Source organism: Pinus tabuliformis, chromosome 4_1 (assembly GCF_031772625.1).
Source record: "Pinus tabuliformis cultivar Carrire ecotype Pingquan chromosome 4_1, CPIR1, whole genome shotgun sequence".
NCBI lineage: Eukaryota > Viridiplantae > Streptophyta > Pinopsida > Pinales > Pinaceae > Pinus > Pinus tabuliformis.
Genome location: NC_142303.1, coordinates 882521386 through 882536729, shown reverse-complemented (window position 1 = coordinate 882536729; position 15344 = coordinate 882521386).

Below are 15344 nucleotides of genomic sequence, written 5' to 3'. Positions count from 1 at the left end.
ATCTACTATATTGCATATAAAAGAAAAAAAACTTGTTGAAATCCATAACATAAGATTAAGAGTTTAAGGAGGTCACTTGAGCTAGATCCTATGTGCTAGCTCTTGTAGGAGCCAGAGGCTTGACTTCACACTGGATGGGACTCTCTTGGTGGGATACCTGAGCATCCAAACTCACCAAGAAAGAGCGTTGATATCACTGGACCCACTTAATTCTATTCAATGCAGAAATAATATCATTCCCGACCTCATGCTTATCTTTCAAGACCCTACCCAAAAAGGTTTTCATTTACTAATGGAGTTTTATGGAGTTTAGGTATGGGATCCATCTTCCCCTAGTGTGACTAGGGTTGGGAACCTAGTGAAGCACCTCCTCTAAGATTTCCAAATCGGAAAATGATTGATGATCATTGGTGCTGAGGGCTTTGAGCTGATATATTTCTTCATGTATATCAAGAGGGGTAGTACAATGAAAAATAACAACAACTTCATGGGCTTGGGTTTGGGCCCATAACCTTCACTAGGGGCCATGACCACCACCTTTGGTGACTGTGCATATGTTGTAAGGGCATGATGCACCAATAAACATTGGACCAAACATAAATGCTAAGCCCCAACAAACTAGGAACATTAGAGGTTGAGAAAACCAAAAGGATAGTAAAGTCGAGAGTTATAGAGAACTTTGGTGGTTGATGTTGACATAAAATGAAGAGCTAGAGGAAAAGAGAGGAAGATAAAAACCTTCAGGTCGGGTTTCCTGTTACCCAAAAGTCCCCACAAAGAAAGCCACAATGCAGAACACTAGAAGATACAATGAACCCAAGAAAATTGTAATAGAAAGCCACAAAATTGAAAGAGAAATGAACTAAGCCAAAAGGAATAGATAATACCCTGATGGGGGAAACTAACGATGCCCAGTATTACAAAAGCACTAGTGATGGAGAAAGGGTGGTAAAATTTGTAATTGTGGCCACTAGGTTCAGAGCAATCCATATGATCTAGTAAGATACTGCTTTGGAACTTATAGAGACAATTGATAGCTCGCCACTGAACTTTCCTGGCATGCACTAGGACTCTCTAATTATGTACGAAATACTAAGACACATGCAGAAACAATTTACCTTGACAACATTATCTAAGGAAAGCATGCTTCCCTTAGTAAGAGACATAGATGTAAACCAAGATTCTATAAACTTATGACCACTTGCAGACCGGTCATTGCTAGAAACCCAAGAGAGTAATCCCACTTGTGTTGGGAAAGGAACGAAGCACACCATAATGGCCAAAGAACATAGTCTCTCTACACAAAGTAGTTCAACATATGATGATTTTCCATAGAATTGAATTTGGAAAGGAGTGTTCACATTTGTAGTGCATGGGGCAGGCTAGCCATGCGACCATCCCTCTTAAATGTGGTGGGAGGTGGCAAGGTGGTGGGCTCGCCCCCCAACCTCCAATGTCACCTTGTTAACCACCTCGATCGGCAAAAAGTATAATGTAATCTTAAGTTTGAATGTTCATAAAGTAGTTCAACATATGATGATTTTCCATAGAATTGAATTTGGAAAGGAGTGTTCACATTTGTAGTGCATGGGGCAGGCTAGCCATGCGACCATCCCTCTTAAATGTGGTGGGAGGTGGCAAGGTGGTGGGCTCACCCCCCAACCTCTAATATCACCTTGTTAACCACCTCGATCGGCAAAAAGTATAATGTAATCTTAAGTTGAATGTTCAAATCATAAATAATAATAATATTAAAGCTCCCCATATGGTAGTAGTAAACTTATTTGAGTATATAACATAGAGTGAATGGGAATGAAAAATGGAGTGGGGGTAATTTATCCATATCTGTTAAAGACTTTTGGATAAATAGTAGATGTAATATAGGAAATTTATGTTTTGAATATTTTAACAATTTAGTGATCAGATAAATGTGTGTGTAGTATTTTTGAAATGGTTTATATGTTCTCCTTCTTATTGATTTTATAATAGAAATGGATTAATGTATAAGTAGTGTGATTTATATCATGTTGGGAAAAAGTTGTATTTTAGTTATTTTTAATGAAAATATATAAACAACAATCTCTTCAGCAGTGTGTGCACTTGAATATTTGAAATCGATAAAATCTTAGCATTTAAAGTTTTCATGGCAATAAAATATTTAACTTTTAAGGTTTTCATGGAATTGTAAGCCCTCTCTATGGAAATTAGATCCAATAATGGTGCAGTTACCTTAGTTGGGACAACTCTTGAGCTTTTGATTTAATGTAAGGGAATGGATTTTAATACAATTTGTCATTTCACAATAATGTATATTCGGTGTTTGAATTGCAATTCTCTCAAAAGAATATTGTTAGCCATTATTTTGGTCATAATTTGGTCACCAATAGTAGCCTCATATATTTATTTTCTATTGTAAAGGTTCCAAAATATGAGACATGCAAAAGGCTAGAGATTATTGACTTAAACAATGGCTGGAACGATTGCAAAATTTCTGAATGACCCCCCTTACTTCTGAATACTTCTCTACAAAAAATTAAGGGAACCATAAACTAAATATATTAACCTGAAATTCTAAAGGCAAGAAGGAATCGATGCACATGCCTGTCATTTATTCTCGTTTTCCACAACCCCCCCACCCCCACCATTTATTTTGTTATCACTTAAGGAAAAATATTTTAAATTCTGAACATCATTTTTTTTTTAATTTTTCAAAGGGTTGATGTCAGTTTTGGGTCTAGTCTTTTCCTCTTGTTTTAGAGTCTAAAGAGTTTGAATAGGAGTCTTGTTAAGAGTCTTGTTGGTATGTCAAAAGGGGTCAATTCTTTGCTTTAGTCTATCATTGGTCTCATATCTCACATGAATATCATATGTCGAAACTTGTTTCAAAGTTCTTATGCACTACGAAACTGTCCAGGTGATTTCGTAGTGCAGAAACCCTGTCTAGGTGATTTCGTAGCGCAAAACACAGATTTTGCACTGGCTGCGCTACGAAATCGGGGATTCATGCGAATTCGTACCAAATCTTGCTCAGATGTCATATCTATCAAAATTCGTTATGTTTACATCATCATTTTTCAGCTTATACACTTCGCCTATCATGTCCAACTGCTTATCTTCATCATTAGAGTTGTTAGGTACACTGGTACGCTCAGATTTCAAGTTTTAAGAAGAGCCAAGCATTGAAATTCACAATCATGGTTTGTGTTTTTGTTCATGCGTGACAAATGAATTGTTAAGCCTTCAATTTGAATTTCCTGAAGATCAAGCGAGGCCGTTTTCAAGTGAGGCAGCTTTCAAGAGAGGCAGTGATCGAAGATTAAGGCAGTGCAAGTATTTCAAATTTTTATCCCGCTGAATCCCATGGAGAGGGCTACAGAAGGAAAGGAGCACAGGTCAGGCAGGTGCTTGAGGAGTGAACCTGAAGGTTTAGACATTATATTAAAGAACAGAAAAGTTGAACGCACATTCAAGCAGGTTGGTTGTTGGAATTTCTACGAAAAGCTTCAAGGAGGCCATATGCAAATCACCAAGGAGTTCGCTTTAAATTTCACGAGACTGAATTAAAAAGTTGGGATGCTTGAAGTATCCATCTATCCAGAGATCATATCTACAGTTACTAAAATCCCAAGGGGAGAGGAAAGATGGTTTAAAATTTTCAAATTTGATATGACCCCATGCAAAGAATTTCTGAAGCCAGAGTTCATTGATTCAGATTTAATTAAGTCTGTGCCCAAGAATCTTGTCAAGGACCCATATGCCAATTTACTAACCTACATACAGAGGTACTTTACCTGCGATGGGAGGTATCATAAGGCATATTCATATCACTTCAAGCTTCTGCTACATTTCACAGGAAAGATATCTCTTGATTTACCTTTCTACCTATTTCGTAGCCTAGGCAAAATGTGTGACAAGGTGTAGTTAAAAAGGGAAGCCTATGAGACCTCATTGTTTCATCACGACTTAGTTAAATTAATCATTTTTCATGAGCTCCAGAAAGTTGGTAAAGACTAGCCCACGTTCATGTTTATGTTTGGTTTCAAGAATGAGACTGGTCTCAGTCCTAAAGCTGCAAAAGATTCTCTAACAGCAACTGGCCATCGTGCAGAGACAAGATCCAGGAGATTTGTAAAATTGAAGGCCAGGAAACAGGTAAAGGAACCCACCAAACCATTGATAATCCAAGACACACCCCAATAGTCCTAGAAAGAGAAAACTCAGATCAGAGAGGGTGTACATGAATCATCTACAAGTGAAGTAGTCCAGAGAAGAATGACAAGGAGCCAGTTAGCTAAGGAAAAGGGCAAGACAGTGGTTACTGAGGAAAGCCCGGTTTCAAAGGGAAGTCTTAATGACTTTCTACAAGCTATATTGAAGAATCTTCCTTGGTTCAAGCAGATTTTATAGAATCAGGAAAGGACAAGACCAAAAAGATCAAAGCCTCGAAAAAGCTCAAGTTTGATGATCCGGTTGCTAAATTTGTCTTTAAGCCAAGAAGACCAGTGACGAGGCATTCAATACAAGTACAAGAGACACTGCTAGAAGCAAGTGAAACAGAGGAGATAGCACAGTCTCATGAAGGAAAAGATAAAGGTAAGGCAGTTATCCCTCAAGAAGAATATAGTGTTGAAGAGTTAAAAAAGAAGTTGAAATTAGCAAACCTGGAAATTGCTAAACTGAAGAAAGCCTCAAGGAAACATGCAATCAAGGAAGCTCATTTCAACAAAATGGAGGCTCTGTGGGAAGAAAAAACAATTCAAATACCCGAGGTGGTTGACTATCATGCTCAACACTACACATGGTTAGTTCCTGCAATAAAGGAAGCAAAATTCATCAGAAGAGTTAATACGAAACTAAGAGCTGGGATCAGGGTTATGAAGAGACAAATTGAGGATTTGAAGATGCAGCTAAGCCAGCGGGAAATATTTCCTTAAGGAAATCACACAGCAAGTAAGGTTATATCCCAAATTTTGATGATTTACCTTGTTGCAGTTTTTCTTGAAGAATGATGCATCTCCATTCAGTTTTGAATAGCTTCAGGGCAGTTGAAAGGGACATTTCAATATAAAAGAGGCTCAAGACAGTCAGATTTTGGTATTAAGACTGTGTTTTGTGATTACACAGCAGTTTCGTAGCGCGCTACGAAACTGCTGTAAATGACGCATAATGCACAGCAGTTTCGTAGCGCGCTACGAAACTGTTGTAGCTGCATAATTAAACTCAGTCGACCAATTTTGAGTAATCAAGGGGAAACTTTTTTGAAAGGGGAGTTCAAAAAAGGATCATTTACAATGTGCAAGCAACTAGCAAGGGTAAAACAAGAGGAGGAAAATATATATGAACTCTAAGTTTTTTGTCATACAAATGATCACTGCTAGTATTGTCCACGACATTTCAAACAGCTTTGAAGAGGTTTTGTCTTCATACGAGTATATGGGAAGGGTCTACAACACATCAAGAATGTGGCACTCCAATACACTTTTGTGTAATCAAAGAAGAACAACATGGTTAATTGGTTTCAAATATCCTTGAGGAAACCAAAAGCAGAAAAACAGGGGCAGTTTCCTACTTTTCAGGAGCAGTAAAGGAGATGAGACATTAAGGGCCAGCAAGGAGTTTTAAACATCCACCAAAGTTAAACTGAAGGGAACCACTTGTCATAGAATGAGTTTTGATTGTAATAAATGCTATTATCAGCATGATGTGGAGTTAGACTCCTAATTGTCTTAGGTTTCTAAAACTTCCAGTTAGCAGTTGTATTTAATAGTTAGTTAAATTTTGAATAGGTGTCATAGCAAGCAGAATTCGAGTTCCCCTCATGCTGTGGGAGGAATCTCAGCTATGTAAAGATTTCTATATATAGGAGAGAGAGCAATGTACTTAGGGTTGGAAATTTATTAAGAAAAGCTCTGATATTTGGCTTTATGTAAAGGACTCTGTTTCCTAGTAATATAGTATTGGCTTTGCTTCTCAGGAATCAAAAGGAATTCGATGTGATGAATGTCTTGTGTTGTCTTTTCCTATTATCTACAGTGTTATGAATGTCTGATTACTTAGAAATCACTAACAGTGCTCTAATTTCCTTCATATATTTGTAAACTATGCTGGCCTTCTATGTGTTTGGTGTGTTCTACATATGTTTGATTCTGAATGCCTTGACTTCTATGCAAAGCTAACCTTATTGTCACTACTAAAGCATATCTGACTCCATAAACCCAATGGATACTTTCTAATTGTGTTTCAACCTCTTCTAATTGTTCATTTTGCTTCATAGAGTTAGCCATCTTATTCATTATCCAAATCTTTAATCTTGTGAGAGAGCCCTCTCAGGTTGAGGAGGCTAAGCCTCAGCCTAAAGTAGGTTTGAAAGAGTTACTTAAAGTCTACCTGATCAGCAGCCTGTCAGGGTCTGGTTTTGAGATAACATATTAAACAATCTAAATAGTTGCATAATATTTCAAAGTAGTTTAAGTAAAGTTCTTAGACTCTCAAAATACTGCACGTCTGAAGCTCATGGATTATGTGGTAATTATGGACCAAAATTGGAGTATTATAGTAATTGTGCTCCTTATACTGTTTCTTCTCCTTTGGTGCCTAATACACATTGGTCATGAAACATTGTAGTCGGTAACATATCCATCAGAGATAAATCAATTAGTAGAAACACACATCAGTCTGGGGCATACATTAACCCATTACTCTCAATTGAATCCTTTCATATCCATGAAAGTTTTAACATGGATCATGTATCTCATATATGGCGTGTATCATTTCGTTTTAAATATTTTGAGTGGTTGGTAGATAAGAGAAGAATTAGGGTCTTAATCTTATAGCATGGGCAGTGTAATAAATGTTATGTTATCTCCCTCTTATGGTACCAACCATAAGCATTAAACAACTTTCAAACCATGGTTTTAAAAGAAAATATCAATCCTTGCACAAAATGGTTTTTCATGAGATATTTACAACCTGATATCAAATGAGTGATGTCACATAAGCAACAATGGTGTTGGCTAAACCATGTATCAAGTGGATTGGGGTAGTTAATCTCCCCTCTATTTCATGACCTGATATGTGTTACTCATCGTTGATTTTGTTGTTCTAGCCGGGTTCTACCATGTGCCAGGAGAAAACATTGTTTTTAATTTTATTAATTTAATTTTCTTAATTTTAGTAGTGCGTGAAAGATAAAACATTAATCATCTATTTAATAAAAAAAAATTGGAAAATTAAATTGTAGTAAATATCTCTACGAAACAATGTGAAATTCCCAAACAAACATATTTATCATGAATATGAGACGACTATTTGACACAATTTCTACAAGTTAAGCTAAAAACCATTTTTTACAACCTCGACTTAAATTCAAGTTCCCTACTCTCACTTATTCCCCATAATTTTATTTGGTCAAAATAATATGTAATGGGTACTGTCAATGATTATTTTCTCTCCCAAAATATGAGTTGTTGGAAGCAGAATGAAGCATAAAAAGAAGCAACATAAGTATCTATTTCCTCTCAAGCTATTTCAAATGAGGTTGATTGACACTATTTATGCACCATGCACATTTTCTCAAATATCCATTGTTTTGGGAAGGCCAACCTTGGTCATTGGTTAAGTGGGTTTCGAACGTAGAGTGCCTAACTATGTTATCAACTGATTGGGTTGTGGAAAATAAGGGATGAATCCAAATGCATGTAAAATATTAGCAGTGATATATGAAGTGAAAATGCCCAAACAACTACCTCAATGATGGCATTTTTTTATCTTATTTGTATTTGGAGGGAAAGATGGAGTGATACCTATATTATTGTTACTCCATAAGATAGTGCAATCAAAGTGAGGATAAGATCTTTGCCCCCCCATTGTAACTTAGATCTTATATAGTGTTGTTTACCTATATAATAGTATCTAGAATCAATCATTATTCTTTACATATACCAGGATGAATGACATACTCTTTTTAAACTTCTTTTTCTTTGTTTGACAATTCAAGTTCCTTGGTGGAGCTAGTCATATAAACTATTTGATTTAATTTACAAGGGACAAACACTATGATAAGAGTCTAGTAAATTTTGAAAAAAATATAAGAGACTTAGAATATACATTGAAGTCCCAAGAAGTAGTTTTTAAACCACCATACTTATTTTCCGAGTCATAGATTCATAAAATCTCATAGTTAGATGATCTCGGCCAAATTTTCGTAGGTGAGTGCATGCCTTCCTCCCTTACTCTTAATGAGGAAATACTCTTGCCTCATTTTCTCTATTTTATTTCAGTAATAAGAATCGATGAAGAATTATATAAGTTCATTAACTCCACAGGTAATCTTCATTCTTTTTATCTAAATTGGGTTGAAAAGCACAGGGAAATTTTTATGTCAAAGGGTTATTTTGAAGATGACAAGAAATGGTGGTTGTGTAGATTACATCGAGTAACTTGGTAGAGTTAAATTCCTTCTTACTTTATGGACTCATGTTCCCTATCCACTATTGATGACTACTAGATTCGAGAAAATATATAAATGGATTTCACTTTATCAAAACCAATATTTCTTGTTAGATATAAACAATATGGGTATTCTCTGTGTAACAACCCTGGTGAAAATTCCATGTAACAAAAGTTAAAAACAATAACCACGGTTGATGGGACACTTATTCCAAGTTGAATGTTGGGTAAGGCATCCTAGGGAGTGTTCATTTGGTTGTTTATGGCTAAGGAAATTGGCAAAGGCAATGGTTAAGGCTTTGGAAAGGCAAAATGGCATTTTTGGCACAATTATTTATGAAAATAATGGAAATTAGCAGAAAAAGGAGGTGAAAGGTCACAGGTTGCATGTGAGGAGGAAAATGAAGGAAAATAATGGAAAATGAAGAAAATAGAGGCCTCATTCATAAAAATGATTTTGAGGATGAGTTGGTAACCTTTTGTTAGTTGTGTTTTGGAGCTCTCTCATTATTCTCTCTCTCACACTCTTGGACACTTAGTGTTTTCTTGGAGCACTTTTCCATTGGAGCAAGAAAGGCAAAGAAGGAAAGAGGAAGAAAAGATCAAGTAGGGAAAGGCTAGATCAAGAAGCTATAACAAGATTCATTGCAGGTATCGACTTTGATCTGGAATTTATCCAGGACAAAGAATTAAAGGTATTACAGACTCATGTGCATGGATGTGTCTATGTCACTTTATGCATTGGATCGATAAGATTTCAAAATACATAGACACTGAAGAAGTTAGAGAAAACACAATAGTAAAACGTGTAAATACAACAAGTTTAATAAGGTGTTCACCCAATGCTCCTAGGCTACGTCTCCTGGTCCAGCCTTCAGTGGTGGCCTCTCTATTATGTTTTCAAAGCAGAGTTTTACAACAGTGAGCTCAATTTGAGTCTCACTCAACTTATATAAATCAATAGGACTGGACTTGGATCCCCCAAGTCTCTAGATACACAAACTCTCCTTACTGAAACTCGACCTCTATTGGTCACAGTAGTATGAGCCCAATCTGAGACTCATACATGATAGGCTATATACAGAGGAGTTTGCTTGAACCTCTCAAGCCTTCTTTGGAGTACACAGACCTCTCTAACTCTCTCTGGCTCTGTCTGGCTCAATGTTGCCTTCAGGTCAGCTCGGCTTCTTCTCTCTGTTCTCTACTCTTGGCTTTCTGCCTTAACTAACTCTTCTCACTGCTTGCTTTGTTTCTATCAGTTCATGGCTTTAAAGCCAATATGCTTTCTGTCTGTTCGTTTCCGCTTCCCGATGCTCTGGTTCTCCTGCCTCTGTCCATTTGAATTCCTCTATTCTGCATCATCATCGCTATATAACGCCTTACAGGGAGGTGGCCACCTGTTTCATAACGAACTGAGTGTCAGTTCTCTTGAAAATGTTTGAATGGTCATTATTTCCATTTAACTCCCAGATTGCCCGCGAATATGATTCCTCTACCAACTCATCGTTCATGCCAGACTTCAAACTTTATACAACTCGGCCTATTTACCCTGTTGAATTCGGTCATCCATCGGATTGCATGTCCACCGTCGATCTGGAGCCTCCAGATCCTACAGTCTCTATCCATATCGAGCGGGTAAGTTGCATGACATTTACCTGTCCGATGTGAGCAATTTTCTCTCTCTTCTGTCGGACGTGTGGCACCCAGTGTGTGGCATCGGGCGGGACTCGGTTGAAACTGCTTACTGCTTGAAGCCCTTTTGATATCCTGCCGGTTTTCGTGTGGAACCCGCCTTTGACGGAATCAAGGAATTCCGTACAGTTTTTTGACTCTTCGGTTCCGGTCGCTTAGGGCTTTTTCTTCTCTGAGGGGTTTGCCCAGTGATATGTGATTAGTGGGTCGCTAATCACATATCAGAAACCTCCCCTGTTTTTCAAAAAGGCTTCCCGTTTTGCTGTTTCGTGGTAGCATGCATCACCATGGGCCAACGGTCGGTGCGCTTGACCGAGGGTCCTCGTTGCTTGGCACTGCTCACAAATTACAACTGTTTGAGGATATTTCTGATAAGCTCAACCTTTGTAAGTCTTTGAAACTTTGGCATGAATTTTACAGAATTATGAAAACTTAGAGAGTTCTTTAGGATCCAATTTGGATCACAGCCTTCCCACTGAAAAAGCTTTTGGACCACCAAAAGTTAGTTTTTAAGCATCAATCAAGTGAGGGTACAAATTCCTTGCTTGCCCAATTTCTATCCATTTTGCACTGCTTGGTTCTAGACCTTTGAGTCCAATTCTCAAGTACTTAACATCCCCCCTATGTGTAGTTCTCACCTTCCTATCCAGAACTGTATCTTCCTACAAATCATTGAGATATTTAGGTAACAGATCATCAATAGAAGGAAATTGTCTCTGCTCTTCGGGATCTTCAATCAATGAAGGTTCAAATAGTCTCAAGCTGTCTGCATTAACAACTGAGTAGATGTGCATGTAAACTAGTAAATCAAGGTGAAAAGCATTCTCAACAATTTTCTCAAGTATCTTGAAAGGTCCATGCCTTATTGGCTTCAGCTTCTTACCTTCACCTTGCATTCTGTCTTTGCTAATATATAGACAGACTTGATCAACAACTTGGAAACTATGCTTAGTTTGATGCTTATCATGCCTTGCCTTGTACTTGGCTTGGCTCTTTTCCAGTTGCTCCTATACTACCTAGTGAATCTCTTGGATTTTTTTGATGAACTTGGTTGCCTTGTCCACATCACTATGTCCATCAACTGCTATGTCTTTACCAAAGACAAATTCCAAGGGAGACCTTGGTGTGAAACCAAAACAGGTCTCAAAAGGAGATCTCTGTGTAGAAGAATGTTTAGCTCGGTTGTAAGCATGCTACACATAACATAAATGTTCATCCCAAAGCTTGGGATGCTTGTTGCAATAGCCTCTGAGCAACTGGATCACTGTTTTGTTGACCACTTCTGTTTGGTCATCTATTTCTAGATGAAAATATGTGCTCTTCTTTAGTCTGGTGTCCATCAATTCCCACAAACTTGACCAAAATTTCCCAACAAATTGGGTATCTCGATTAGATAAAATGGAATTGGGTAATCCAAAATGAAACCATACATGCTGAAAGAACAAATTTGCAATTTGTTCAGTTGTAATCTGTTTGTTACAAGGTATTAAAATACACATTTTGTTGAACCTATCCACAACACCATATAAATAGTCATGACCTTTTCTAGATTTAGGCAGTCCGCCAACGAAGTCCATAGAAACACTTTCCCAAGGATGAGAAGGAACTGGTAGTGGAGTGTACAAACCTATTTTTCTATTGCTGGGCTTGCTTTTAGCACACATGGTACACCCTCTTACATACCTAGAAATTATCTCTTTCATTTTTGTTCAATAAAAAAATCTTTGCAGCTGTGCAACTATTTTACTGATACCAAAGTGACCTGATATTAGTGAAGTGTGTGCTTCTCGATTTATCTTTACTCTTTCTATTTGAGGAATGCATAACTTTCCCAAATGATACAAGAGTTGGTCCTTAACATGATAATCCAATTCTTCTACTTGTTTTCCATGACTTAAAGTTGCATATACATCTTTAAAATCTATATCTTGAGCATATTGTTCAATGTAGCTTTCATGCAATACTGAATTATGCTTAAGTATAGTAGATGCATTTATGATTGGTCTGGAAAACATATCTGCAACTTTATTGTGTATGCCCTTTTTATATCTGATGACAAGATGAAACTGTTGTAGAAAAACCATCCACCTATAGTGTCTTGATTGTTGCAACTTATTTTGTGAGTGCAAATATTAAAGTGGTTGATGATCAGTGTGTATAACTATCTCTTTGCTCATTAAAAAATGTTTCCACTTTTTCACACTCTGTACTAATGCATCCAATTCTTTTTCATATGTGGGATAGTTAACTACTGTAGAATTAAATGTCTCAGAATGATAACATATGGGTTTACCATGCTGGATCAACACTGCTCCCATGGCATAGTCACCGACATCTGTTTCAATCTCAAATGGTCTTTGAAGATCGGGTAGTGTTAGTACTGGTGCTGTACTAATCTTTCTTTTAAGGTGTCGAAGGCTTTTTGCTATTTGCCTCCCCACTAAAACACCTTGTTCAATCCTGTTAAAGCATGTAAGGGAGTTGCAATCAGGGAAAAGTCAGAAATAAACTTTCTCCAATACTGTGCTGCTCCTAAGAAGCTTCTAATTTTTGTAGCAGATTTGGGTTTAGGCTAGTTCACAGTGACTGCAACCTTAGAGGGATCTATCTTCAATTCACCACCCCCCTACAGTATGACCCAAATAATTCAAAGATGTCTTGCCAAATTCAAATTTTGAGAGCTTAACATAAGGATTCTCTTTTATCAAAACATCTAGAGTCTACTTGACATGCTTTAAATGTTCTTCCATGTTTTACTAAATATAATAATGTCATCCAATGACAAAATCATAAAAAAAAGGTCTGAGTACATCATTCATTATTCTCATGAAAGTAGTAGGAGCATTAGTTAAGCCAAAAGGCATAACCAACCACTCATACAATCCATGCTTTGTTTTGAAGGCAGTCTTCCATGCATCTTGCTCTACAACTCTGACCTGATGATAGCCACTATGCAAGTCCAACTTGGAAAAATAAACAACTTCTTTCAACTGATCTAATAGATCATCTATGCAAGGAAGGGGATAACGATTTTTTATCATTATCTTATTCAGTGCTCGGTAATCAATGGTGCCATCTTTCTTTCTCACCAAGACAATTGGAGACCCACAAGACAAAGTGCTAGGTCTTATGAGCCCTTTCTCGAGTATCTCCTGTACCTACTTCTTGATTTTTGCATTCTCTAAAGCAGACAACCTGTACATTCTGATGTTAGGCAATGGAGAATCTTGCTGCAAATTAATATCATGTACTATTTCCTTTTTGGGTGGCAGACCTTTAGGTTCTTTAAATAGTATATCATATTCTGAAACAACTTTTTCTAAATCAGCATGTTGTTTAGCATTACAACCCTCAAATACATTGATTTTATCAGGTTTCTTTTCCTTTACAACCATCAGTAAAAATTGTTTGCAAGAATTTACAATTCTTTTCATCTGCCCTGAGTTTATGAGAGTATATTATTCTTGAGTTTGTGAGCTCTTACAATATATTCGATTCCATCTTTAACGAGTTGATACTTGCTTTCAGCTCTATAGAAAATAGATTTTCTATCATACAAGTAAGGACTTCCTAAAACAATTCCACATATATCCAAGGGAAAAATATCTAACTCAACCTCATCTACAAATGCTGACCCAAAAGAAAACCTAAGTTTACATTGTCTAGTCACTTGTAGCTGCGCTTTATCACATAACCAACCTAATGGATATGGCTTTTTGTGAGGTGTGGTTAGTAATCCCAACTTCTTTACAATTGCTTCAGACATTAAATTTACTTGTGAGCCACTATCAAACAAAGTATCAATCTTTTAATGCTTGGAAACAACTCGAATATGAAAAAGCTCATGTCTTTTCCTCTCATTTTCTTCATTATCAGTAGATTATGTAGAATTACTAGTAGATGCTTCAAAATTTTTACCTTTTATACCTATGGCTGCAATTGTTGTTTCATCTCCTGATTCTGACCCCAAATCCTTTTAAATAGTTGTGGCAGTCTTCTTCTTCTTAACATCGCATTTCTTGGGTTTCAAATTTGGATGCAGAATCCAACAGTGTTCATCATCATGCCCATCCTTTTTACTGTGAGTGCAAGAATATTTGGTCTTTTGTACAGTATTTGTCTTCCTCTCTTTCCATTTCTATTTTCTTTTCTCCTTATTCTTGCTTGCAGTGGGTTTTGATGATCCCCCAACTTTTGGGTTCACATTCTTGCATCTAGCCTATAGATGTGTAGCTTAAACATGAGAATAGTGTGCCTTAAGTAGCTGTGTAGACCACCTATATACTTCAGTAGAGTTTCAGGTGAGTCTAAAGAAATTCCTAGAATCAAAGCTCTTTTCCTAAATTCTTGGGTGTAACTTTGTACACTTTGCCCTTTTAATTGTCAAAGAGTTTGCCAGCTCATCATGGCTTGCTGCATATAGGCTAGTGGATATAATTGCTTTTTAATTGCAGAAACAAATTCACTCTAGACAGAAAGAATCTTACCATGCTTCTTCATGTCAGCTTTTGTCCTGCCTTCCCACCATACCAAGGCAGTGCCTCCAAGGTGTAGGCTGGCCAACTGAATTTTACTACTTTTTGAATCAATGCTCTACACTCTGCAATAAACATCAATCTACCTAATCCAATTATCGATCTTCTCTACATTCAACTCTCCATCATATCTTGGTAAATCAAATTTAACATCTAATTTAATCAAAGATGTCTTCTTTTCGTTTTCAAGGCTACTAGGAGGCGTGGGAAGTTTTTCTTCTTTCCCTTTGCCTTTAGAGTGGTCATGGAGGAGAGATTCTTCTGCTCCTTTATCTCGTTTGGAGTTTAATGCATCTTCCTCTCTACCTTTCTTAAATTCTCTATACATTTCCTCTACCATGGCTCTCATGGTCATGAAACTATCCATGAACTGAGGGTCTGATTCCAAGGGACTTTCTTCTGACATTTTCCTCTTAGGATAGACTTTTCCAATTTCAAGGTTAGTTTCAACCAGCTCTCCTTCTCCTAATTTAATCTTTGATCTAGTTAGCATTCAACAATAAAATCCAACACAAGCTTGTCTAACCTTAATAACCTAATGCATTGATACCACTTGATCTGGAATTTATCCAGGACAAAGAATTAAAGGTATTACATACTCATGTGCATGGATGTGCCTATGTCACTTTATGCAATGGATCAATAAGATTGTGAAATACATAGAAACTG